The following is a 27,599-nucleotide window of genomic DNA, read 5'->3' on the forward strand; positions in this document are numbered from 1 at the left end:
ATATATGAGTTCCCCTGTAAGAATGGAAACTGGGCTGGGTGTGGTGGTTTGTACTTGTAATCCCAGTGCTTTGGGAGGCCAAGATGGGAGGATTATTTGAGGCCGGGTGTTCAAGATCAGCCTGGGCAACACAGCAAGACCCCATCTCTACAAAAAATAAACGAATTAGCCATGCATTGTGGCAAGTACTTGTAGTCCCACCTACTCAGGAGGCTGAGGCAGGAGGATCCCTTGAGCCCAGGAGCTCGAGGTTACAGTAAGCTGTGAGAGTATCACTGCACTCCAGCCTGGGCAAAAGAGTAAGACGACATCTTTAAAAAATAAAAAAGAAGAAAGAATGGAAGCCATTTTATTTAAAGAAAAGCCACGAAGCGAATCACCTAGACCTGAAGATATTTTCCAATTCAGATACTGTCCTGTAAAATATTTCAGTCTGTGTGGATGGGAAAGCTAAGTTTGTGACATAGTGAACTACTCAAAAAACCTTAAGAGATTCATCAATTAGTTTACCAAATACAATTTGAGTTTACTAAACTCAACTCTCCATTATAAGAAACAGATACTTCTCTATTAGTTCTTCACACTTATGTGAAGAGGATCTCTCTTGCTTAGAAAGCCCATATTTATTGTTTACTTCTATATCAGTGTGGGCACGGTGGTTAGTGAAACATTTAATTGTGAGATGTCCTAAAATGGGTGTGACTGGTGTCTGAGCATGACAGGTCACAAATTGTATTTACTGCTTAACTTACAATAATCTTATTTGGTTTGGTTTGGGTTTAGAGCTAAGAGCTAAGACTCTTGTTCCCAACTATAAAAGCTCTAATATAATTTGTTTTATTTCTGTGTTGTTTTTGTTTGTTTGTTTTTAGACAAGGTCTCACTCTGTTGCCCAGGCTGGAGTGCAGTGGCGCAATCTCAGTTCACTGCAGCCTGAACCACACACCCCCCCGCCCCTCCCCCCGCCAGACTCAAGTGATCCTTCCACCTCAGCTTCCACAGTAGCTGGGACCACAGGTGTGCACCCCCATGCCTGGCTAACAGATGGGGTCTCATCATGTTGTCCAGGCTGGTCTCGAACTCCTGAGCTCAAGCATTCTGCCTGCTTGACCTCCCAAATTGTTGGGATTACAGGCATGAGCCACCGTGCCCGGCCAATTTTTGTTTTATTTCTTATTGAATAGATTTTTTTTTTTAAGTCACCATACTCACATAACAACGTATAAGACAAAAATGTACATTTTAAAGAATAAAAATAAAGTGAGCATTCTGTTTAACCTCTTCCAGGTTAAGAAGTGTTTAGAATATAGTCCATGTTGCAGAAATTCCCTGTGTAGGCCTCCTCAGTTGCTCACCTGTCCCTACACCACCAAGATAATCAATGTTCTGATTTTTAGGATCATTATTCCCTTGGTTGTTTTTAGCTTCAGCACCTGTGTGCATCCCTAAACAAAATAGTGTTTAGTTTTATTAGTATTTAGTTCTAGTGCACTCTAGCCTGGGCCACTTAATATAAACAGAATCATAGTGTAGTTTTCTTTTCTTTTTTTTTTTTTGAGATGGAGTCTCGCTCTCTGTCACCCAGGCTGGAGTGCAGTGGCGCAATCTCAGCTCACTACAAGCTCCGCCTGCTGGGTTCACACCATTCTCCTGCCTCAGCCTCCTGAGTAGCTGGGACTACAGGCGCCCACCACCACACCCGGCTAATTTTCTGTATTTTTAATAGAGACAGGGTTTCACCGTGTTAGCCAGGATGGTCTCAATCTCCTGACCTTGTGATCTGCCCACCTCAGCCTCCCAAAGTGCAGGGATTACAGGCATGAGCCACCGCACCCATCCCATAGCGTATGTTTTCTTCTGTGACTTGCTTCTCTCAACATTTTGTTCCTGTCGTCTATATTGATGTGCGTAGATGTTAGTTCTTTTTTCTTTTTTTTTTAGACAGGATTTCACTCACCCAGGCTGGAGTGTAGTGGCATGATCTCAGCTCACTGCAGCCTCCACCTCCTGGGCTCAATTGATCCTCCCATCTCAGCCTCCCAAGTAGCTGGGACTAGAGGCACGTGCCACCACACCTGGATAATTTTTGTATTTTTTGTAGACAGGGGATTTTGCTATGTTGCCCAGGTTGGGCTTGAGCTCCTGAGCTCAAGTGATCTACCCACCTCCGCCTCTCAAAGTGCTGGGATTACAGCCATCAGCCACTGTGCCTGGTTAGTTCTTTATTTTCACTGCTGTGTAATAGTATCCCCTTTAATGAGTACATGAGACTATATATTGTAATTTTGTTGGACATTTGGATTGCTTCCAGTTTTTTTATTATGAACAATGCTGCTATGAACATTCAAGTACATGTTTCCTAGTGCAAGAATTCCTCTAGGGTGTATAACTGGGGGCAGAATTGCAAAGTCATAGGATATATACATGTTCAATCTTTCTAGGTAATGCCAAACTGTTTTTCAGAGTACTTGTACAAATTTACAAGCTTACTAGCAGTGTATAAAATTCCCATCATTCCACAGCATTTTCCATATTTGAAATTGTCAGGCTTACTTGTATTTATGTGTTGGGTATGCAAAAATATTTCAATGTGGTTCTACTTGGCATTTTCCTTCTTACTCACAAGGTCAAGCATCTTTTCATATGTTTATGATGATTTGAGTTTCCCCTTTTATAAGGTACCTGTTTTAATCTTTTGCCCATTTTCCTACCTTGTGTTAGTCTGTCATTGACTCACAAATTTTTGTTTTTTGTTTTTTTGTTTGTTTGTTTGTTTTGTTTTGTTTGAGATGGAGTCTCCCTCTGTCGCCCAGGCTGGAATGCAGTGGCATGATTTCAGCTCACTGCAAACTCTGCCTCCCGGGTTCAAGCAATTCTTCTGCCTCCACCTCCCCAGTACCTGGGACTGCAGGAGATGTGCGCCACCATGCCTGCTAATTTTTGTATTTTTAGTAGAGACGGGGTTTCACCATATTCGCCAGGCTGGTCTTGAACCTTGTGATCCGCCCGCCTCGGCCTCCCAAAGTACTGGGATTACAGATGTGAGCCCTGCAACCGGGCAATTATATATCTTTTCCCAATTGATGGTAGGTGTTATATTAAGAGTTTTGATGAATAAATATTCTCAATTTTAATGTACTCCAGTTTACTGATCTTTTATTTTATGGTGGGTGTATTTTGTGTCTTATTTAGAAAAACTTTCCTGCCTCAAGGTAACAAATATTTTCTCCCATATTATTTTCTAAGATTTTTACAATTTTGCCAGATTTTTAATTCACCTGGGAATTATTCCTATGTATGGTATAAAGTAAGGGTCCAATTTCATTTTTGTGACTATGGATACCCAATCATCTCAGCACCATTTACTGAAAGTTTCTTTTATCTTTCTCCTTTATTCTTTAGTGCCTCCATTTATATATGAGTGATTTAAGTCTGGGTTCTCTCTTCAAATTCATTGATTTTTTTTTATATCCCTGCACCAATACTTATTTATATCTTAATTATTATGACTTTTAAAATTTTAATATCTGGAATGGCAAGTCCCCTAACTTATTCTTCTGCAAGATCATCTTGGCTAATTTTGGCCCTTTGCACTTCCATATACATTTTATAATTGAGTTGTCAAGTTCCATCAAAAAGTCTGCTGGGATTTTAATTGCAATTGCAATCAAATCTATAAGTCAATTGGAGATAACTCACATATTTTTAAAGAATTAATTGATTTTCCCTTTTATTTCTAGTTGACATAGTACATATTTATTGGATACAATGATATTTCAGTACATGTGTACAATGTGCAATGATCAAATCTGGGTAATTAGCATATCCATCACCTTGAACATTTATCATTTCTTTATGTTGTGAACATTCAAAAGTATCTCTTCTAGTTTCTTGGAAAAAATACATTAAATTATTGTTACCCATATGCACCCTATAGTGCTATAGAACACTAGAACTTATTCCTCTCATCTAGCTGTAAATTTGTATTTGTTATGTAACCTCTCATCGTCTTCCCCTCCCACTACCCTTCCTGGCCTCTAATAACCACAGAGAATTCACTTTTTTTTTTTTTTTAAGATGGCGTTTTGCTCTTGTTGTCCAGGCTAGAGAGCAATGGCACGATCTTGGCTCACTTCAACCTCCGCCTCTTGGGTTCAAGTGATTCTTCTGCCTCAGCCTCCCCAGTAGCTGGGATTACAGGTGCGTGCCACCATGCCCTGCTAATTTTTGTATTTTTAGTAGAGATGGGGCTTCACCATGTTGGCCAGGCTAGTTTTGAACTCCTGACCTTAGGTGATCCACCTACCTCGGCCTCCCAAAGTGCTGGGATTATAGGCATGAGCCACTATGCCTGGCTCAAATTCACATTTTTAACTGTTATTTTCTGGCCAGATACAGCGACTCATGCCTGTAATCCCAGCATTTTGGGAGGCCAAGGCAGGAGAACTGCTTGAGCCCAGGAGTTTGATACCAGCTTGGGCAACATAGGGAGACCCTGTCTCTACAAAAAACAAAAATAAATTTGCCAGGCATGGTGGCTTGTGCCTATACTCCTACCTACTTAGGAGGCTGAGGTGAGAGGATCACTTGAGCCCAGAGATTGAGGCTGCGTTGAACTGATCACACTACTGCACTCCAGCCCAGGTGACAGAGCAAGACCTGTCTCAAAAATAAAAATAAATAAATGTTGCCTTCCAATCCATAAACATGGATGATGACATTGATAGATATCTTATAGTTAAATTAATGTTGATAACAATTGAAATTGTCCTGAAATATTTTCTCAGCAAAAAAGTTTCAACATCAATTATGTAGTGGTGGTGAATGAAATATATAGTATGTTAAAAAGTATTATTTGCATTCACATAGGTTGTTATTTTTAAAATCTGACTTGGAACAGATAGTTTTTTGGGTTTAAAAATTTTTTTTTTAGACAAGATCTTACTCTGTGGCCCAGGCTGGAGTGCAGTGGTGCAATCATGGCTCACTGCACCCTTGACTTCCCAGGCCTAAGCAGTATTCCCACCTCAGCCTCTCGAGTAGCAGGGACTAGGTGAGTGCCACCATGCCTGGGTAATTTTTTGTAGAGATAAGGTCTCCCTATGTTGCCTAGGCTGGTCTTGAGCTCCTGAGCTCAAGTGATCCTCCCACCTCGGCCTCTCGAAGTACTGGGATTACAGTACTGAGCCAACATGCCTGGCATTGGAAAAGACAGTTTTCGTTTGATAAAATGCTTTTGGTTTGTTTGTTTCTTGAGTTCTGATTCAGTAGCCTGGTTTAATGACAAACTAGAAATCACAGTATGGGAAAAATATAGGAGATGATGCTTTGATATCAGGAATATTGTAGATTATCAAACTAAAATTAACAGATTCTATTTAGCCTCCTAGAATTTCAAAAATTTATGGACATTAGTATACATCCCTACCTTCATGATATCAGAAATGAAGGGTAGTGAAGACAGCAGAGTTAAAGATGAGAATTGTCTCCATTTCTGAACGTATTTAGCTGAAATGAGACATTTCACAATTTGGTCTTCTGGTCTGCTCATCACCGGAAGCCCCAGCTTCCTCCTGGATAAGAACTTGTACTTGGATTATATTATTATAACCACATTGTAATTATTGTGGAAACATCACGGACAACACATAAAAGTATTTTTACTCATGATCCCTACTTATAGTCTTGATTCCCTTTGATCGTCACATCTACTTGTTTTGCAATTTTGGTCCCTAAATCAGACATTTGGTATAGTTGGTCAGCCTAGAAACATCAAAGACAACAAGCTGTCTAGCTATTTGTAAGATTGTCATTGAAGTCCCTTGTGTTTGCACAGATTGCATCTGTCTATTCTGAACGATGAGCAACAAATCCAATCAAAGCCTGAGTGAAATAACTGACAATCTTAAAGCAACCCTGATGGTCATTCATGTGTCCAGCAGTTTCTATGCAGAGCACCAAACACTTTACTTACAAAAGTAAGGTTAGTGGGAGCTTGGTATTTTCCATATCATCTTGGAGAAGCACTGTTTTGCTTATTCTGTTTCCTCCTCCTCCTCTTCCTTCTTTTCTTTACATATTTTATGTGAATAAGAAAGTACTATTGGCTGGACAGGTTGGCTCATGCCTGTAATCCCAGCACTTGGGGAAGCTGAGGCAGGTGGATCACCTGAGGTCAGGAGTTTGAAACCAGCCTGGCCAACATGGTGAAACCCCGTCTCTACTAAAATACAAAAATTAGCCAGGCATAGTGGTGCACACTTGTAATCCCAACTACTCAGGAGGCTGAGGCAGGAGAGTCCATTGATCCCAGGAGACAGAGGTTGCAGTGAGCTGAGATCGTGCCACTGCACTCCAGCCTGGGCGACAGAGCGAGAATATGTCTCAAAACACAAAACAAAACAAAAGAGTGTTATTTACAGGAATAAGAACTAAAATGCTTTGTTACTATCTTGTTTTAGCATTGCCAAATTTAGCCTATTTGAGTGCATGCATTGCATTTGGGGATTGCTGTTTTCTTTTGTATTTTGTATGTTTGCTTTAGATGCGTAGACAGAAGGAGTGGGGTAAGGCTTTACAGAGATTACTGCAGGCGGCTTTTTTTTTTTTTTTTTTCATAAAGAGAGGAAAACGCACCCTTCTCTTAACAAGAATTTGGAGTTAAAACGAGACAGATTCCATTCCTGCCTTCCACATTAATTGGCCAGGTGACTTTGGGCAAATCACTTAACCTCTAGGTTTTCTCTCTGCAGAATGAAAGCGGTGGCCTGTTTTTAAGGAGGGACCCATTTTAATCCCTCCTCCAAATATTCATTTGTTCGATATTTTCGCAGTGTCTACTAAGCACAATCATTGCTAATAAACACTGTGATTCTTGGAGCGCTCCAAATTGTGTCTTTGCTTTTAAGCATCACTCCCCTTCCTCCTTTAAAACCAGCGCCTGACTTCTTCCCCAAACAGATCGAAACACTTTTACCGTCTGAAAATGTACATGGGAAAAGAAACGCGTTCCGTTGCAGTCACCCGGCGCCAACCTAGACCTGGCGGGCCAGCGAGCTCGTGAGATTTTCTTTCTTTCTAAAATAAAGGACAATCTCTACACTTTAAAGGGCGCCTGGGGTCAGGGCGGGACACCCACCCACGCTTTTCTAGGCTGGGGAAACCTGGGAAACTTTTGGGCTCCCGCCGAGTCACGCGGCAGTTCCACGGTAGGAATTGTGCAATGGGGCTTGTCAGGCGGGCGTCCTAGTGGAGAAGAAGCGGGGGAGGCTGCTACGGTGCCAAGGCTTTTCTGTAAAAAAAAAAAAAAAAAAAAAAAAAAAAAAATGCTAGGCTGTCTCACGCAGTGCGAGGCGCGGCGGCGCGGTCGGACAGCCGAGTTCCCGCTGGCCACAAGCCAGGACCAAGAAAGCATCGCTTCCCCGCCGGGACCTGGAGGGAGCAGCGCGTGCGTGCGTCCGCTCCCGGGGGCAGAGACCTCCCGCCCGCCACGGCGCTTTCCCGGGACTCTGCGAGCGGCCGGGGTGCGAGCGGGAACTGCGGCAGGCGCAGACTGGCCACATCGATCGCAGTCGGGAAGTCCGGGCTCGCGCTTTCGGGAAGAGCGCCCGGGCTTCCAGCTGCGCGGTACCCCCGCCTGCGCCGCCGCCGGCCAGGCTCGCACTTTCGGATGGTGACGCATCCAGCTGGCTCCGCGGGAGCCTGCACTCAAACCTGGAGCCCTCTGGGGCGGCCTACTCCTCAGCGCTGCGTTACTGAGCGCTCCCTGGGTGCAGGCTTGGTGATCCAAGTTTGGTCACAGTCATCACTTATGTCACTATCCTTGTGACGTGCATACTATTATTAGCGTCACTTAGAAGTGAGGAAACAGGCTGCAAAAGCGTGTTACTTGCTTGTAGTCAAACAGAAGGCAGAGCTGCGAATCAAATCCAGGTTTGTCTCGACATGCCACTAGCTCGTACTTCTCTTGGATCAGCCACTAAATGGCTTTCACTCCAGAGAGCAGCGAGCAGGTAACACATGATGAGATGGGTGCATGGCCGTCCCGAAGCCCACTGCCCAGGGGCAGAGGGGGCACTTGCTTCTGGCTGGGGCTCACTCATTTGCCTAAATGGGCTGTAAAATATATACATACACACATATGTGTATATATACACATATATATACACACAAACATACATACATATGTACGTGTGTGTGTGTGTGTGTGTATGCATATTGGAAAGCATTCCGCAGACTCTGAGCTTCTATTTTCAATCTTGTATTGGGATCAGGGGCACCTATCATAAGGAGTAGTTGGAAGATGAAATAAGATAGTGTTAACATAGATGCCAGCATCTCGGGGACGCCTGATATATGCCATTTCGCTCTTTTTGCAGCATTCCTGGGGACATCAGGGCACTCACGCTCCTTAACACTGGACAGGAGAACTGCGCAGTCATTCTAGGTCAACACCCTCTCTGACAGACTAGGAATTTAATCCACTCAACGGGAAAATCACTTACCTGCATCACCATCTAGTTACTGACAGACACCAAGCGAGGGTTCCTGCTACCCTTCAAACACACATACCACACACTCACACTCACACACTTGCTGTCCCTCACACACACACACCACACACTCACTTGCTGCCTCTCAGACACACATACCTCCCCCCACACACTTTCTACCTCTCACACATACACACATTCACACTTGCTGCCTCTCAAATACACATAAAACGCACACACACTTGCTACCTCTTAGACATACAACACACACACTACCACACATACACACACGCACACACGCACCCCCTTTTTCTCCTGGAAGATTCAGACCGGCTCTGAGGCCTGAACGTGACTTCCTCCTAGCCTTGGCAGTGGCGTGGGCGGGGACCTCCGGGACAGCAAACAGAGGAAATCAGTCACTACACTCGCCCTCAGCCAGCGCACAAGGAGGGGGGACCCAGCCCGGAGTCCCTCGGCCAGCTCCGCAGGACGCCTCTGCTGGCGGGAACTGGGCCCCTTTTGGTAACAAGGGGAATCACTGCAGCCCAGTGAGAAACGCATGCGTTGGGCTGTGGAATGTCCAAAACTATGAAAATTAAGGAAATAGGCTTTAGGATTCACTTGAAAAGTGAAATCAGCGAATGAAAGTTTTCTAACATGATGAGATCTTGGAAATTATTCACTGCATTTTCGGGGGGTTTTAATAATCACTGCCCAACCAGAGCAGCTGTTTTTCCCCTCCCAAGGCCCCATTTTGTGAATTGAGGCTGAAATAACTGGCCAGGTCTTTCCCTTGGGCACCCTGGAATGTTGGGAATATGAATGGCCTCTTAGTAGAGTTGGAGCTCCAAAGGAAAGGACCCTTTAGAAACAAACTTCCATGGTGCCACCACACTCCAGCCTGGGCCACAGAGTGGGACGCCATCTCAAAAACAAAACAAAACAAAAATCCAACCCCCCCCAAAAAACCTCCTGTTTAAAAATCACAAAAATTATTATTATTCATTGCAGAAAAATCCGATTTTTTTTTTCAGAATCAGAAAATAAATGGAAATCCCACCACCCAGAAAACCACTGTTAATCTGATGTACAGCATTATATGTAATCACATCGAGCACAATGCTTTGTCACCTTTTTCATTTGAATCAAATATCATGGAAAAATATTTTCCATACATGTTTTAAAATCACTACTTCATATTCCATTGTACATTTATTTAACCAAATCCCGATTGAAGAACTTAAAAATTGTGTCCGAAGTATTGCTATTTAAACAGGACTGGAATGTGCAGCTTTGTAGTTATTTTTTTTCTTTTATTCTTTTTTTTTTTTTTTTTAAGAGATGGGGTCTCTCTCCCCCAAGCTGTAGTGTAGTGGCACAATCATGGCTCACTGCAGCCTTGACTTCCTGGACTCAGGTAATCCTCCCACCTCAGCCTCCCAAGTATCTGGGATTACAGGCAGGACTCATCTTGCCCAGCTGTAACTATATCTGAACACATTCTCAATTATTTGCGTAGGTAGATTTCCTGGAAGTGATATTGCTGGGTTCAGGAATAAGGATTGCCCTACAGTGATCTTTTAAGACTTATGATGGCGGAGTCGGGCAGATCACGAGGTCAGGAGATCAAGACCATCCTGGCCAACATGGTGAAACTCATCTCTACTGAAAATACAAAAATTAGCTGGGCATGGTAACATGTGCCTGTTATCCCAGCTACTCGGGAGGCTGAGGCAGGAGAATTGCTTGAACCAGGGAGACAGAGGTTGCAATGAGCCAAGATCGCGCCACTGCACTCCAGCCTGGTGACAGAGTGAGACTCTATCTTAAAAAAAAAAAAAAAAAAAAAGACTTACGATTCTCTCCCCCTAACCTCCAGTATTTTCCCAGACTTTCTATAATGTTTATTTACCAAAAATTGCTTGAGTGCCCATCACATGCCAAGGCATGCCAGAATATAGAGATGGATACATTATAGCACAGACCTGAAAAAAATACACTGTAGTTCAAGGTGCCATAGATACTGTTAGAGAAAGCTTTGGGCAGCCGGGTGCCCGCCCAGTTTGGGGAGGGTCCTGAAGGACCAGTAGACTTTATTTTTTTCTTTTTTCTTTTTTTTTTATTTTTATTTTTTGAGACAGAGTCTCGCTCTGTTGCCCAGGCTGGAGTGCAGTGGCACGATCTTGGCTCACTGCAAGCTCCGCCTCCCGGGTTCACGCCATTCTCCTGCCTCAGCCTCCCCAGTAGCTGGGACTACAGGCGCCCACCACCGCGCCCGGCTAATGTTTTGTATTTTTAGTAGAGACAGGGTTTCACTGTGGTCTCGATCTCCTGACCTTGTGATCCGCCCGCCTTGGCCTCCCAAAGTGCTGGGATTACAGGCGTGAGCCAGCGCGCTCGGCCATTTTTTTCTTTTTTAAAGAGAGAGTCTTACTCTGTTGCCCAGGCTGGAGTGCAATGGTGTGATCATGGCTCACTGCAGCCTTGACCTCCCTAGCTTAAGTGATCCTCCTGCTTCAGTCTCCCAAGAAGGTGGGACCACAGGCATGTGCCACCACACCCAGTTAATTTTAAAATTTTCTATTGTAGAGATGGAGTCTCCCTATGTTGCCCAGGCTGGTCTCGAGCTCCTGGGCTCAAGCCTCCCACTTTGGCCTCCCAGAGTGCTGGGATTACAGCCGTGAGCCTTTGCGCCCAACCTGACTTTCTTGAAACTAACAGATTGAGAGGTGACAGGAAGTTAATGGGGAGTACTGAAGAAGGATGAGAAAGGCAAAGAGAGAGCCAAGGGGAATGTCCTATACGGAAACAAGGTGCCTGGGTATGTGTTCAAATAAATGAACACATGTGAGTTATGTGCTTGCACTGAGAGTAGAGCTGAGAAGGAGAGCAGTGACGTAAGGCAAATAAACAGCCTATTATGTCATGCTGAGAAGGTTTGGACTTTGTTCACGTAGCAACAAGAGAAAGTGATTTATGGAACCTTCAAGGTCATGATGAAATTAGATCTCATCACTTAACCCAGTGAAGGACACTGTCTTCTGTGGACCCCAAAAATCATTCCTGAGGAGAGAAAACAAACGATAGGAAGATTTATAAGGGAAATATCCCAAAAGATTATTGAAATGAAAACACAGAAAAATCAATCAAATGTACTACCATGTTCATTACACTTAAGTGCTGTAGTTATTAAGTATGGTCCTAAACATCTGTATGAGTCCATTTTCATGTGGCTGATAAAGACATACTGGAAACAGGGCAATTTACAAAAGGAAGAGGTTTTAGTTGGTCTCAAAGTTCCACATGGCTGGGAAGGCATCACAATCATGGTGGAAGGCAAGGAGGAACAAGTCACATCTTACATGGATGGCAGCAGGCAAAAACAGAGAGCTTGTGCAAGGAAACTCCCATTTTTAAAACCATCAGATCTCGTGAGACTTATTCACTATCACTAGAATAGCATGGAAAAGACCCGCCCCCCATGGCTGTCTCATGGCTCTGGGCTTCCATCAGCAGGAAACGAGGGATCCCTGGGGTAACCTGTGCCTTGGAGAAGAACATTCCTTCTCTATCCTTCACATAAGCATTGTCAAGAATGAAAAGGGAGGCCCAGGACTCTGTATGTTGTGGAGAAGAGACTCCTCCCCACAACAACCCCCCACAGCCCCACACTCCCACATTCATACCACCACTCTCTGCAACCATTATAAACCCATTATGCTGTTGTCCTTGTTTATGTTAGTCACACAAAAAGTCCAGGACTTCTAGGTTATCTCTCATACCCAAAGCTAATCCCCGTGTGGCTCTAAGGGCAGTGAAATATCCTATATCATAATACTCCGTATCTCTTTTCTAGATTTTTTTTAACCACCTACCATCCTATATCTTTTATTAAGTAATTTGTCTCCCCTTCTTAAAATGTAAGCTTCTTTAAAGCAAGGGTGTTTATTTTGTTAGCCACTTTATCCTTAAAGCTTAGAACAATACCTGGCAAATAGAAGGTATTCAAATAATATTTGTCATGTGAGTTAATATTAAACATTCTTATTTTATATTCTATGTCTTGTCATTCTACATTTGAAGACTGCAGGTACGATTTTTACCGTGTCTTCCGTCTAGTTTTTACCCATTATGCCGTTTACTTTTATGTTTTGTGGATTTTGTGAGTTTATATTCCTTGGATTTTATCCATAGAAACTACTTGAGGCATAGATTGATGTTACATTCATTCAGAGATTATTTGTATTTACTTTTACTAGTTGCCTGGGGTTAACGACTTACCCAGGACCAAATTAATCTCTCTCCCTTGGTTTTTTGTTTGTTTTTGTTTTTAACTACGTAAGTGGGTGAATTGACCTGCAAACCCATGTGTATGAGAGTATCAACTTTGGATATAAATTATTGAAAGGGGAAATATACGTACTTCCTTTACCAAATGCCAAGGTACAGAGGGGCAAGTTTCCTTGCTCCTTTCTGTGCAGCAGATTTCTTTCCTGTTCATCACTGCACTGGAAGTGCAGCCCTTTTAGGGTTTGCAGCTTTGTTAGATTTTCCCATCTTAGGTGAGTTTTAGTTTGAGCTGATGTCTAAAAATCCAGTGTTCTTCAGATTTCTCAAGTGTAGCCTGATTTTTATGTGAAATCAGCAATTTTTAAGTGTTGGCAAACAATTTAAAAAATGTTTTAATGTGCTGGGAAAAAATCACCGTGGGCCATATTTGATCTTTATAAGTTTACAATCTCCGTTCTAAACAGACTAAGCAATTAACCCACCAATCAACTGATGTGTATTGTATTTATATGATGCAGAATGCATTTTGTTAGAATGCATCTGTTTGATACAATAAGCACAAATGTGGAAGGAAAAGTCCAATTTTAGATTTGTTTCTTTTTCTCTATAAATGTAATTGTCAGATTATGTGTCTAGATTTTTAATTCAGGAAATATCACTGTATCTATAATATGGGGAAATATAGGACATAGTTCTTGCTCTCAAAAATTTTACATTCTATGCATTACAGAATGTGCAAAATGGATGGAAGTGTCAAGAGATTTAAAGAAGAGCAACTAGAAAGTCATTGGCTCAGTCTGAGTCTGCTTTAAAGGAGCCTTAACTAGGGTGGGCATGATGGCACTAGAAGGAAAAGGGCAGATATCAAGTATTTAAAAGATGATGTGACAGGAGTTGATAATGCATGTGGGGTAAGAATAAGGGAGAAATTATATTTCTTGCTTATGTGGTTGGGAAAATTTTAACCAACCATTATGTTTTGTGACTGTCTAAAGAGTATCTTCAATGATTATTTTGAAGGAAAGAAAAAAAAAAGAGCCCAATGTCAGCCAGGCGCAGTGGCTCAGGCCTATAATCCCAGCACTTTCAGTGGCCGAAATGGGTGGGTGGATTGCTTGAGCCAAGGAGTTCAAGACAAGCCTAGACAATATAGCAAAATCCCATCTCCACAAAAAATATAAAACTTAGTTGGGTGGGGTGGCGCACAGCTGTAGTCCCAGCTACTCAGGAGGCTGAGGTGGGAGGATCACCTGAGAGTAGGGAGGTTGAGGCTGCAGTGAGCCATGATCATGCCACTGTACCCCAGCCTGAGTGACAGAGAGAGACCCCTGTTTCAAAAACAAAACAAAAGGCCAATATAACTTTTCTTTTGGTTTCTTCATTTCTTGTAAACTAAAGGCAATGTGAATGATTTTGTAATCTGTATAAGGCTCAACTGATCACTTTTTATATAACAAAAAGCTCAAGTATTAGGTGAAATAGTTTGTCTGAGATAGTCATATAAATTATCCTCTTTTAGTATTTTCTCATTATTAAAGGATTACCTTTCTCCTTAAATAAACAAACAAACAAAAAACGTGCACAGGCATGTCAAGACTTGAAATACCTACAGGCTTATTGTGTTGGAAAGCCTCACTGAAATAAGACTGTTAATATTCTCCTAATTCAATGCTATTAGTTCCATTTAGGGCATTTCACCGTCATCTGTTTGAAGGGGCTATAGGGAAACTGATGACATTAAGCAAGATAGATTATAGATCACATTCAACTCTCATCTCTCGATGGGCCTAACGGGCATAGTTCCCATTACTGCTAATGGGAGTTTTGAGCATACGCCTTTGTGCTAAAAATCTATCAATCTCCTAATCCTGGCAGTAGGTTGCAAATGGGCTTTAACTTTAAGTGTAATTGGTTAATTGGTTGAGTCAATGATCTGATTGTAAATGATGAGCAGCCAACAGGTTTTGTTTTCCTTTATTATGCCTTTTTATAGCACCAGAATTATGGAACATTTATCAACAGCCTAAAATAAAGACAACACTACGAGAATTTGGTTGCCTACACAGATTCAAGATACAATCCTGCTGGATTCTGGGTATTTTTTATTTTTTTATTTTTTGCAGTTTAGGAATTACCAAATACTTTCACATGTATAGTGTCACATTTGACTCTTATTGTAATTCTTCCTGAAAGTGGGTAAGGCTGCCCTATTAGCCTAATTTAGAGACTGATTATGAGAGTTGCCTTGAAGTTTCTTATCCAATGTCACGAAGCGCACCCATATGAAAACCAAGACTAGAACCTCAGTCTTTTAATGACAAATCCAGTGCTTTATCCTGGGCTCCAACTCACTTCTCGGCCATTCAATTAAAATGTGTTCTGTTGTGATTTGAATGTGTGCCCCAAAAAGCATGTGTTGAAAATGTAATCCTGAATGCAGCAGTGTTGGGAAATGGAGTCTCATGAGAGGTGTTTAGGTCAAGAGAGCTCCGCCCTCAAGAATAGATTAATACTGATTGTAAAAGGACTGAGACTGTGCTTTCCATTTCTTATGCATGCTGTCTTGCCCTTCCACTTTCTGTCATGGTAGGATGCAGCAGAGGAGCCCTCGACACTGATATCGCAGCCTCCAGAACTGTATGAAATAAATCTCTGTTCTTTATAAATTATCTAGTCCCAGGTATTTTGTTTATAGCCACATAAAACTAAGATACGTTTCTTCAGGGCTCATTACATGTGTGGCTGCATCAGGCTCTGGGGGCTGCAAGAGTGCACAACATTGCCACTACTCTCAAATGACTTAATGTTTATTTGAAGAAAGTTTGTGTACAATATAAAATGGCTACAGGTCAGGTGCGGTGGCTCATGACTGCAATCCCAGCACTTTGGAAGGCCAAGGAAGGCAGATTACTTGAGCCCAAGAGTTTGAGACCTGGGCAACATGGCCAAAACCTGTCTCTACAAAAAAATACAAAAATTAGCTGGGTGTGGTGGTGTGTGCCTGTAGTCCCAGCTACTTGGAAGGCTGAGGTGGGAGGATCATCTGAGCCTAGGAGGTTGAGGCTGTAGTAAACTGTGATTATACCACTGCACTCCAGCCTGGACACCAGAGAGAGAGACCTTGTCTCAAAAAAATAAAGTGCTAGGTGCGGTGGCACATGCCTGTAATCCCAGCACTTTGGGAGGCTGAAGTGGGTGGATCACCTGAGGCCAGGAGTTCAAGACCAGCCTGGCCAACATGGCAAAACCCCATCTTTACTAAAAAATACAAAAATTAGCCGGGCGTGATGGTGGGCGCCTGTAATTCCAGCTACTTGGGATAGTCTCAGCTGGGACTACAGGTGCCCGCCACCATGCCCGGCTAATTTTTTGTATTTTTAGTAGAGACAGGGTTTCACCGTGTTAGCCAGGATGGTCTCGATCTCCTGACCTTGTGATCTGCCCGCCTTGGACCCCCCAAGTGCTGGGATTACAGGCATGAGCCATCGCGCAGGGCCTAAATCTTTTTAAGAGACTCAGTCTTTGTGGCCTGACACCTGGGGAACAGTCAGCTTCACGAAGTTGGGATGCCACACCTTTGTTTCTTGAACCATTTAGGGACGTGATTCAGGAGAACACTCATCCCCCTACACAAGTCTCTAAAGCTAACAAATATGGTTTGCCTGTGCTTTCAAGAACTTTTATTCAATATTATGTTTGTATATATTGTTGTACTCAGTTTATATGAAAGGTTTCTTTTTTCCTAATGTCCTATTTTGTATAGTTTTTGTCAACATGGTGACATTTGGCAAGCGCACAGTGTGGGTTGCTGCACCTCTCTCCACAGTTGTTACCAAGGATCATGTAGGAGAAAGACTTTGAGAACTGGGAGAGAAGTGAGCAAAATTAGGCTCAAAGGAGGTAGATAGGAAGATGCTGGAAAATTAGGTGGGGATTAACAGACATGAACAGAGTTTTAAAATTGTGGTAAAAATATATATATAACATAAAATATGCCATTTTAACCGATTTTTTTTTTATGAGACAGGGTCTTACTCTGTCACCCAGGCTGGAATATAGTGGTGTGATCTTGGCTCACTGCAACCTCCACCTCCCAGGTTCAAGCAATTCTCCTGCCTCAGCCTCCTGAGTAGCTGGGATTACAGGCGTGTGCCACCATGCCCAGCTAATTTTTGTATTTTTAGTAGAAATGGGTTTCACCACGTTGGCCAGGCTGGTCTTGAACTCCTGACCTCAAGTGATCCGCTCACCTCAGCCACCCAAAGTGCTGGGATTACAGGCATGAGCCACTGCGCCCGGCCCCTTTTAACCACTTTTAAGTGTATATTTTAGTGGCATTAGTTACATTCACAATGTTGTGCAACCAGCAACATTACATATTTCTAAATATTTCCATGACCTCAAACAAAAACTCTGTACTCATTAAGCAATAACTCTTCATTCCCCTCTCCTTTCAGTCCCTGGTAAACTCTAATCTACTTTTTGTCTCTATGAATTTACCTATTCTAGATATATATTGTATATAAGTGGAATTATACAATATTTGTCCTTTGGTGTCTGGCTTATTTTACTTAGCATAATGTTCAGGATATATCCACACTGTAGCATATATCAGAACTTCATTCCTATTTATGGCTGGGAAATATAATGTCCGTATGCCACATTTTGTTCATTCATCTGTTGATAGACTTGGATTGCTTCACCTTTTGGCTGTTGAATAATGCTGTAATGAATATTAGCATTTTGAATCTCTCTTTTCAGTTCTTTTGAGTATGTATCTAAGAATGAAATTCCTGGGTCATATGGTAATTCTATGTTTAACTTTTTGAACTGTTTTCCGTAGGGATCGCAGCATTTTGTGTTCTCACCAAAAGTGTATGAGGGTTCCAATTTCTCCACATCTTTGCCATCACTTGTTATATGTGTTTGTTTTGAAGTCATCATTGTAGGTGTGAAGTACTTATCTAATTACAGTTTTGAGTTGCATTTTCCTAATGACTAATGATGTCAAGCATTTTTTACGTGCTCATTGGGAGTTGTAATATCTTTTCGAGAAATGTCTTCTCAAGTGCTTTGCCTGTCTTTAAATTGAGTTGTCTTTCTGTTGTTTAGTTGTAGGAGTTCCTTACATATTTTGGATAGTCAATCCTCATCAGATATGCGATTTGTGAATATCTTCTTCATTTTGTGGGTTGCCTTCTCACTTTATTAATAATAGCCTTTGCTGAACAAAAAATATGGTCTGCCAATCCTGTTAAGAACTTTTATTCAGTGTTCTTTTTGCATTATTGTTGTACTCAGTTTATATTAAGGTTTTTAAATAATTTTGATGAAGTCCTATTTATTTATTTATTGTTGTTGTTGCTCGTACTTTGGTATCATATCTTGGAATCCATTGCCAAATCCAAGGTCACCAAGATTTACCCGTATGTTTTCTTCTAAGAGTTTTATGGTTTTTACTTTTATATTTAGATCATTGATCCATTTTGAGTTAAATTTTGTATATGGCGTAAGGTAGGGGCCCAACTTCATTTTTTTCCATGTGGAAATCCAGTTGTGCTAACACCATCTTTTGAAGAGACTATATACATTCCCCCATTGAATGGATTTGGTACCATTGTCAAAAATCAATTGGCTATAAATGACAGGGTTTATTTCTGGACATCTGATTATATTCACTGGTCTCTGTGTCTATTCTTATGCCAGTATCATACTGTTTTGATTTCTGTAGTTTCGTCAATTTTGAAATCAGAAATGTGAGTCCTCCAGCCTTGACTTTTTTTTTCCAAGATTGTTTTGGCTATTTCAGGTCCCTTGCAATCCCATATGCATTTTTTATTTTTTATTTTTTTGAGACCGAGTCTCACTCTGTTGCCCAGGCTGGAGTGTAGTGGCATAATCTTGGCTCTCTGCAACCTCCGCCTCCCGGGTTCAAGTGATTCTCATGCCTCAGCTTCCTGAGTAGCTTGGACTACAGGCGTGAGCCACCACGTTCAGCCAACTTTTGTATTTTTAGTAGTGATGGGGTTTCACGATGTTGGCCAGGCTGGTCTTGAACTCCTGACCTCTGGTGATCCACCCGCTCTTAGCCTCCCAAACTGCTGGGCTTATAGGTGTAAGCCAACGTGTTGGGCCACAATTGCATATGAATTTGAGGACAGGCTTTTTCCATTATGCAAAAAAGCTATTGGGATTTTTATAGGGATTGTGTCCAATCTGTACATTGTTTTGGGTATTGTCATCTTAACAAATAATAAGTCTTCCAATTTATGAATGTGGGTATCTTTTCATTTATTTATATCTTCATTAATCTGTTTCAGCAATGTTTTTATAGTTTTCAGTGTATAATATTCCACTTCCTTGGATAAATTTATTCCTAAGTATCTTATACTTTTTGATGCTATTGTAATGCAAATAGAATTGCTTTATTTCCTTTTCAAATATCCACTGCTGATGTATAGGCAACTGATTTTTGCGTGTTGATCTTGTAACCTGCAACTTTGCTGAATTCATTTATTAGCTCAAGTAGGTTTCTTGTAGATTCTTTGGTCACGGAGATACAGTTTTACTTCTTTCTTTCCCATTTGGATGCTCTTTCTTTCTGCTTTGTGTCAACTTGCTCTGGCTAGAATTTTCAGTAGGATGTTGACTAGCAGTTTTGAAAGCAGGCATCTGCATTCCTGGTGATCAAACTAATTAAATTAAAATAAATGTAATTATTTAGTTTGAGATGATTAGATTTAAATGTCTAGGTTAGGGCCTTAATCCAATATGATTGGTGTCTGTATAAGAAGACGAGATATCAGAGTGTGCATGCACAGAAGTACAACCATGTGAAGAGGTAGCAAGAGAGCAGCAATCTACAAGCCAAGGAAAGAGGCCACAGAGGAAACCAATCCCGCCAGCATCTTGATCTTGGACTTCCAGCTTCTAGAACTGTGAGAAAATATATTTCTGTTGTTCAAGCCACTCAGTCTGTTAAATTTTGTTATGGTAGCCCTAGCAAACTAATACAAACCTCTCTAGTGGTTTTTTCATTTCAGTTATTCTACTACTTTTCTGCTCCAAAACTTCTGTTTGGTTCCTTTTCATAATTTCTATCTTTGTATTGGTATTCTCATTTTGTTTATACACTATTTTCCTGATTTTCTTTAGTTTTATGTCCACATTTTCCTTTAGCTCTTTGAACATATTTAAGACCATTGTTTTAAAGTTTTTGTCTAATAGGTTCAATATTTGGGCTTCCTCATGCATGGTTTTTGTCAGCTTCTTTTCTTTCTTTCCTTTTTTTTTTTTTTTTTTTTTGAGACAGAGTCTCATTCTGTGGCCGAGGCTGGAATGCAGTGGTGCAATCTCAGGTCACTGCAACCTCCACCTCCCAGGTTCAAGCAATTCTCCTGCCTCAGCCTTCCAAGTAGCTGGGACTACAGGCGCATGCCACCACTCCCGGCTAATTTTTTGTATTTTAGTAGAGATGGGGTTTTACAGTGTTGCCCAGGCTGGTTTCGAACTCCTGAGCTCAGGAAATCTGCCTGTCTCTGCCTGCCAAAGTGCTGGGATTACAGGCATGAGCAACCGTGCCTGACCCATATTTTCTTTTATTGAAGTATATGTTCCTGTTTCTTTGTGTACCTTCTTGTGATTTTTTGTTTGTTTGTTTTTGAAAACTGGACTTTTGTATAGTATATTGTAGCAACTCTGAAAATAAGATTCTTCTCCTTCTTTGGGGTTTACTGTTTTATTTTATTTTATTGTGGTTGTTTTTGTTTTCATTGTTGAGGCCTGTAGTAGTCTTGTTCTAGTAACTTTTCCTATTTTTGCAGAGACTTCTCTTTGTCACGTGTGGTTGCTGAAGTCTCTGTGCCTTAGCTGGTATTCAGTGAGTGGGTTTTTTTGTTTGTTTATTTATTTGTTTTTTTTTCGAGACATAGTTTTTGCTCTGTTGCCTAGGCTGGAGTGAACTGGCAGGATGTCAGCTCATTGCAACCTCCCAGGTTCAAGCAATTCTGCCTCAGCCTCCTGTGTAGCTAAGATTACAGGCACACGCCACCACGCCCAGCTAATTTTTGTATTTTTAGTAGAGATGGGGTTTCACCATGTTGTCCAGACTGGCCTCGAGCTCCTGACCTCAAGTGATCTGCTTGCCTCAGCCTCCCAAAGTACTGAGATTATAGGCGTGAGCCACCACGCCTGGCCTTCAGTGAGTGTTTTGACAGAATTTTACCTGAATGTCAAGAGCTAAAAAACAAACAAAAATACTTTTCTCAGTCTTTGCCGATTGGGTCTGTACTGGGGCCCTCCTTCAACACTTAGCCAGGCTTGCACTGAGCTTAGGAATCAACTGTGATGAAAGCTGGAATTTTTATCACATCTTTTCTGACAAGCATCTTGCCCTGGGCCCATGCATGGCTTTCTAAATTCCCTGCATACACAGGTGCTTCTGATTGTCCTAACTTCCCAAAGAAACTCTGTCCTCAAATTTTTTGCCTAAGCCTTAGGTGGTTTATCACATGTCTCAACTGTGACCTCTTGCCTCAGGCCTTGTTCTGCCTTACGATGATTCAAGCAATGCCTGCTGCTTTTCCAACCTGGGTTAGTTCAGAGTTACACAAACAGAGGTGAGTATTTTGTGCCAGTCCTTCACGTACCCTCAGACAGTTTAAAACCAATCTACACAATAATTTGCAAATAAGGTCTGCTTTGCTCCTTCTAGAACCAGGGACCACACTCACATGCTGGCAGTATGGGCTTCTGTCTTCAGGACCATTGCAAGGTAAGGTGTGGAGTAAGAGCAAATAAAAATGCCACAAAACTTTTCTACCATTTTTGAGTTTATTTTATTTATTTATTTATTTATTTATTTATTTATTTATTTATTTATTTATTTATCGAGATGGAGTCTCTCTTTGTCACCCAGGCTGGAGTGCAGTGGGGCGATTTTGGCTCACTGCAACCTCTGCCTCCTGGTCTCAAGCAATCCTCCTGTCTCAGCCTCCTGAGTAGTTGGGATTACAGGAATGTGCCACGATGCCTGGCTAATTTTTTGTATTTTTAGTAGAGATGAGGTTTCACCATGTTGGCCAGGCTGGTCTCGAACTCCTGACCTCATGATCTGCCCACCTCAGCCTCCCAAAGTGCTGGTATCACAGGCGTGAGCCACCATGCCCAGTCTTATCTCTATATTATATACATATGTTATATATATTAATTATATATATTATATATACACATATATACATATATAATATATACATATATATAATATACATATATAGTATATACATGTATATATAATATACATATATAATATATACATGTATATATATAATATACATATATATATTTATCTTAGTTAGGGACTCACTCTGTCACCCAGGCTTCAGTGCAGTGTCAAGATAGTTCACTGCAGCTTTGACTTCCCAGGCTCAAATGATCCTCCCACTTCAGCCTCCCCAGTAGTTGGGACTACAGGCATGCACCACCAGGCCTGGCTAATTTTAATTTTTTTATTTTTTGTAGAGACAGGGTCTCACTGTGTTTCCCAGGCTAGTCTGAAACTCCTGGGCTCAAGAGATCCTCTTGTCTTGACCTCCCAAAATGCTGGGATTACAGGCGTGAGCCACTGCAACTGGCCCATTTTTTATTTTTCTTAATTCAGCATCCATTTGGTTGCTGTAAGCCTCTGACTTTTTTCCAGAGTCTGACAAAGTTAATTCTTACAGATTCTGCTTGTTTTTTGAGTTTCTATGGAGGGACAGGAGCTTGGGGCTGCCTACTCTGCCATTTTGCTGACCTAAGTAGGGTTTGAAATCTTTTTCTTTTTTTTTTTTTTTTTTTTTTTTGAGACGGAGTCTCGCTTTGTCACCCAGGCTGGAGTGCAGTGGCACGATCTTGGCTCACTGCAAGCTCTGCCTCCCGGGTTCACGCCATTCTCCTGCCTCAGCCTCCCGAGTAGCTGGGACTACAGGTGCCCGCCACCATGCCTGGGTAATTTTTTGTATTTTTAGTAGAGACGGGATTTCACCATGTTAGCCAGGATGGCCTCGATCTCCTGACCCCGTGATCTGCCCGCCTCGGCCTCCCAAAGTGCTGGGATTACAGGCATGAGCCACCGCACCTGGCCTTCCCCCTTATTTTTAAAAATAACGTGTTGCAAATAATTAAATGGTTAAATGCATGAACTTTGGAGACAGATGGTCTGAATTTTAATCCTGCCTTTGCCACCAAAAAGTTTATAATAAGTGAGTTATTTAATCTCCAAACTTCAATTTCTGATCTGTAAAGTAGGAATATGGGAAGGGCTAATTAGGATCATTTATTGTAAAATCAGTAGTGTGCAGTAAATGTTTGACAAGCAGCTCTCAGAAGGGATTGGACTGAAAACCCTGATTTTTAGTGTTTGCCAGTTTCCATGGTGTAAATACTCCTGACATGGCTGAATTTAAGATGCCAGTGTAAAATCTTCTAATGCAGGCAGGCTTGTGAAAACACACACATAATTGACTCTCACGAACCAGGGAAGGCCAACTCTACCATATCACTGTCTTAAAATGTATGAGGTACACAGGCTGGGCACAGTGGTTCACACCTGTAATCCCAGCACTTTAGGAGGCCCAGGTGGGCAGATCACGAGGTCAGGAGATTGAGACCATCCTGACTAACATGGTGAAACCCCATCTCTATTAAAAAATACAAAAAATTAGCCAGGCGTGGTGGCGGGCACCTGTAGTCCCAGCTACTTGGGAGGCTGAAGCAGGAGAATGGCGTGAACCCAGGAGGTGGAGGTTGCAGTGAGCTGAGATCAAGCCACTGCACTCCCGACTGGGAGAGAGAGCAAGACTCCATCTCACACACACACACAAAAGTGTGAGGTACACAATAAGTGATCAATCAATAAATATTATCATCTTCAATTGCTTTGAACAAAATGAATAAAATAAGAATGGTTTCTGAAAAGTCAAGATACAGCATCTCCCTCTATATTGCCCTATGTTATAAAATACTTTATACTCTAGGTACTTGGAAATGTTATTTCCAGACAGTCCATCTTCTGTGAGAACCACGTTTCATATCCTCTTTCTATCTTTAGATCTTGCATAATTGTTTAAAGCGAACACAATCACAGAGAGAATAGTCATTGTCCACAAGTCTGCCTGAAACTGACCACACTTGGAAGGACTTGCTCCTAATTAACTAATCTATTAACTTTGCAGGCTGCACGAAAACTTAGAGGCATCATCCTGCCTTGGCTTCTGGTTGCCAAGGTGTTCTGCCTGATACCAACTCTGTCAGCAGTCAAACTAACCATGCTTTTCCCTTGGAGGCACATGTAGATTGCCTAACTACCCTCACCAGGCAAACAATTCTGCATATGTCATGTCCTCTGCTTTTCTTTTCAGATCCAGCCTTAGTCAAGCTTGTGAAACAATGACTGTCTTAATTGGTCCCCTGGGTACCCAGACCTAATCCTTTACCAAGTCACTAGTTATCCCGTGTTCCCTATCTGTCTATCCATCCATCCTTCATCATCATCCAATACTTACAGAATGCCTATGGTTGCAAATACAAGAATGACTGCTTGGTTCCTGCTGTCCGTAAACTCACAGCCTGGGATAAGGTAGGGTAGAGTGAATAGATATGCAAGCAAAATAGAATGGAGTGTGATAAGGGGAAGTAGGAAAGTACATGCAAAGTACTCTGGGAAACTAAAGGAGGAATTCTGCCTACCTTGAGGAACTAAGGGAAGTTTTCATGGAGTGCGTGCAGGTAACCTTAGGGTAAGATTGGCTGGGAACCAAATTGTGCTAGACCTTGTGCACCTGACTGTGGCATTGGCTTCTTCAGCAACAGGGAGCCTTTCTTTCTTTTTGTTATTTCCCTGCATCTTACAAGGTTAAGGCCTTGGTCCCTGCTAATAATAAAATAATAACCAACTTTATAAAGAGCTTACAATGTGCCAGATACTGTACTAAGTGCTTTATATTCTTTTTTTGGGGGGGGGGAGTGGGGTTGGGCAGGGTCTCACTCTGTCACCCAGGCTGGAGGGCAGTGGCACAATCATGGCTCACTGCAGCCTTGATCTCCTGGGCTCAAGCCTCCCACCTCAGCCTGCCGAGTAGCTGGGACTACAGGCATGCAACACCATGCCTGGCTAATTATTTTTTGTAGACACAGGGTCTCTCTCTGTTTCCCAGGCTGGTCTTGAATAACACCTGGGCTCAAGTGATCTTCTTGCCTCAGCCCTCCAAAGTGCTGGGATTATAGACATGAGCCACTGCACCCAGCTTATTATTTAATTTAATCTTCACAACAACTTTAGAAGACAGAAAATAGGAGATGCTGTAATGGTAAGAGTTTTAGAGCGTTCCTGAGGACCTGGAGAAAACTTGCTGCAAAAAAAGGAAATTTTGAAGGTTTCATTGGTTGAAAAAAGTGTCTCTGGAATCACACTCCTAGATCTTTCTTAAAGACTTGAAAAGAATTAGATTAGGGGCCAGGCACAGTGGCTTACACCTGTAATCCCAGCACTTTGGAAGGCCGAGGTAGGTGAGTCACCTAAAGTAAGGAGTTTGAGACCAGCCTGGCCAACATCGTGAAACCCCATCTCTACTAAAAATACAAAAAATTAGCAGGGTGTGATGGTGCACACCTGTAATGCCAGCTACTTGGGAGGCTGAGGCAGGCGAATTGCTTGAACCCAGGAGGCAGAGGTTGCAGTGAGCTGAGATCACACCATCGCACTCCAGCCTGAGCAACAAAAGTGAAACTCTGTCTCAAAAAAAAAAAAAAAAAAAGAATTAGATTAAGGCGATGGGGGACACAGAAGGTCACTCCATCTCTGATCTTCGCCATCACAATTGCTACAATCGGCTCTTTCCAATTTGGCTATAACACTGGGATCATCAGTGCTCCTGAGACTATCGTAAGGGAATTTGTCAACACTTTGAAGGATAAGGCAAATACCCCTCCCTCTGAGATGTTGCGCTTGTCCCTCTCATCCCTGTCTTTGGCCATATTCTCCATTGGTGGTATGATTGGCTGCTCTTCCGTTGGACTCTTTGTCAACAGCTTTGACAGGCGCAATTCATTACTTACCGTCAATCTGTTGGCTGTCACTGGCGGCTGCCTTATGCGATTGTGTAAAGTAGCTGAGTTAGTTGAAATGCTGATCCTGACCCACTTGGTTATTGGCCTCTTCTGCAGACTCTGCACAGGTTTTGTGCCCATGTACATTGGAGAGATCTCGCCTACTACCCTGCGAGGTGTCTTTGGCACTCTCAACCAGCTGGGCATTGTTGTTGGAATTCTGGTGACCCAGATCTTTGGTCTGGAATTCATCCTGGGGTCTAAAGAGCTATGGCCCATGCTATTAGGCTTTCCCATCTCTCCTGCTATGCTATAAAGTGCAGCCCTTCCATTTTGCCCTGAAAGTACCAGATTCTTGCTCATTAACAGAAAAGAAAAGGAGAATGCTAAGGAGATTCTCCAATGGTTGTGGGGCACCCAGGATGTATCCCAAGACATCCAGGAGATGAAAGATGAGAGTGCAAGGATGGCACAAGAAAAGCAAGTCACTATGCTGCAGCTCTTTAGAGTATCCAGCTGCCGACAGCCCATCATCATTTCCATCATGCTCCAGCTCTCTCAGGTGGAATCAATGCTGTGTTCTATTACTCAACAGGAATCTTCAAGGGTGCAGGTGTTCAACAGCCTATCTGTGTCACCATTGGTGTGGTGTGGTTAATACTATCTTCACTGTAGTTTCCCTATTTCTGGTGGAAAGGGCAGGAGGAAGGACTCTACATATGATAGGCCTTGGAGGGATGGCTGTTTGTTGCATCCTCATGACTGTTTGTTATTAAAGGATGAGTATAATGGGATAAGCTTTGTTTGTATTGGTGCTATCTTGGTCTTTGTGGCCTTCTTTGAAATTGGGCAAGGCCCCATTCCCTGGTTTATTGTGGCTGAACTCTTCAGCCAGGGCCCTGGCCCAGCTGTGATGGCAGTGGCCAGCTGCTCCAACCAGACCTCCAACTTCCTAGTCGGATTGCTCTTCCCTTCTGCTGCTTACTATTTAGGAGCCTACATTTTTATTATCTTCACCGACTTCCTCATTACCTTCTTGATCTTTACTTTCTTCAAAGTCCCTGATACGTGTTACAGGACTTTTGAGGATATCACACAGGCCTTTGAAGGGAGGGCACACGATGCAAATAGATCTGGAAGAACTGCGTCATGAAGATGAACAGTATCCAGCCTGCTAAGGAGACCACCACCAATGTCTAAGTCATGCCTCCTTCCACCTCCCTCCCAGCAAGGGAAAGCCCCCTCTCCCTGAAAGAGGGAGAGACCTCATCAGGATGAACACAGGGCTGCTTCTGAATGCTGCTACTTGATTCCTTTCTCCCTCAACAAGGCTGGAGCTTGTTGGATTTTCAATGGCTTTTAAAATATTTCATTTCTTGAACATTCATTTCTGCATAGGAAAGACCAAGTGAACCTACCTTCATTTCAGGAGGGATTGACCACTTGAGATATGACAACTTTGCTAGCTCTTCTCCCTTGGGTTCTAATATTGCCCACTAGGGGATGTAGGGGAGGAAAAGTAAGATGCAGTTCTCCCAACCTCAGACTCACCAGGAAGCAGATACACACACATTGTGGAAGGCAGAGAGGGTTTATGTAAGAGCACCTTTCTCACTTCCATACAGCTGTACACAGCAAATTACTTGAGTTTTATTTATTTTTACCTTCTGATTTAATTACATAAATATTATGTTTTTTTTTTTTTTTTTTTTTTTTTTTTTTTTTTTTTTT

The 27,599-nt window shown here is 42.2% G+C and overlaps 1 long non-coding RNA gene and 1 pseudogene across 1 annotated transcript in view; both read left to right on the forward strand.

Moving 5' to 3' along the window:
* The first annotated feature begins 7,864 nt into the window (after nucleotides 1-7,864).
* Nucleotides 7,865-27,599, forward strand: part of LOC111541410 — a 24,192-nt gene continuing 4,457 nt past the window's right edge. The window contains exons 1-5 of the long non-coding RNA XR_002731257.1: nucleotides 7,865-8,012; nucleotides 14,776-14,877; nucleotides 19,577-19,720; nucleotides 21,496-21,555; nucleotides 23,996-24,399. This is a non-coding gene — a long non-coding RNA (uncharacterized LOC111541410). The remainder of the gene's footprint in view (nucleotides 8,013-14,775; nucleotides 14,878-19,576; nucleotides 19,721-21,495; nucleotides 21,556-23,995; nucleotides 24,400-27,599) is intronic.
* Nucleotides 25,603-27,068, forward strand: LOC111541389 (annotated as a pseudogene).

Source organism: Piliocolobus tephrosceles, chromosome 1, assembly GCF_002776525.5.
Source record: "Piliocolobus tephrosceles isolate RC106 chromosome 1, ASM277652v3, whole genome shotgun sequence".
Classification (NCBI taxonomy): Eukaryota; Metazoa; Chordata; class Mammalia; order Primates; family Cercopithecidae; genus Piliocolobus; species Piliocolobus tephrosceles.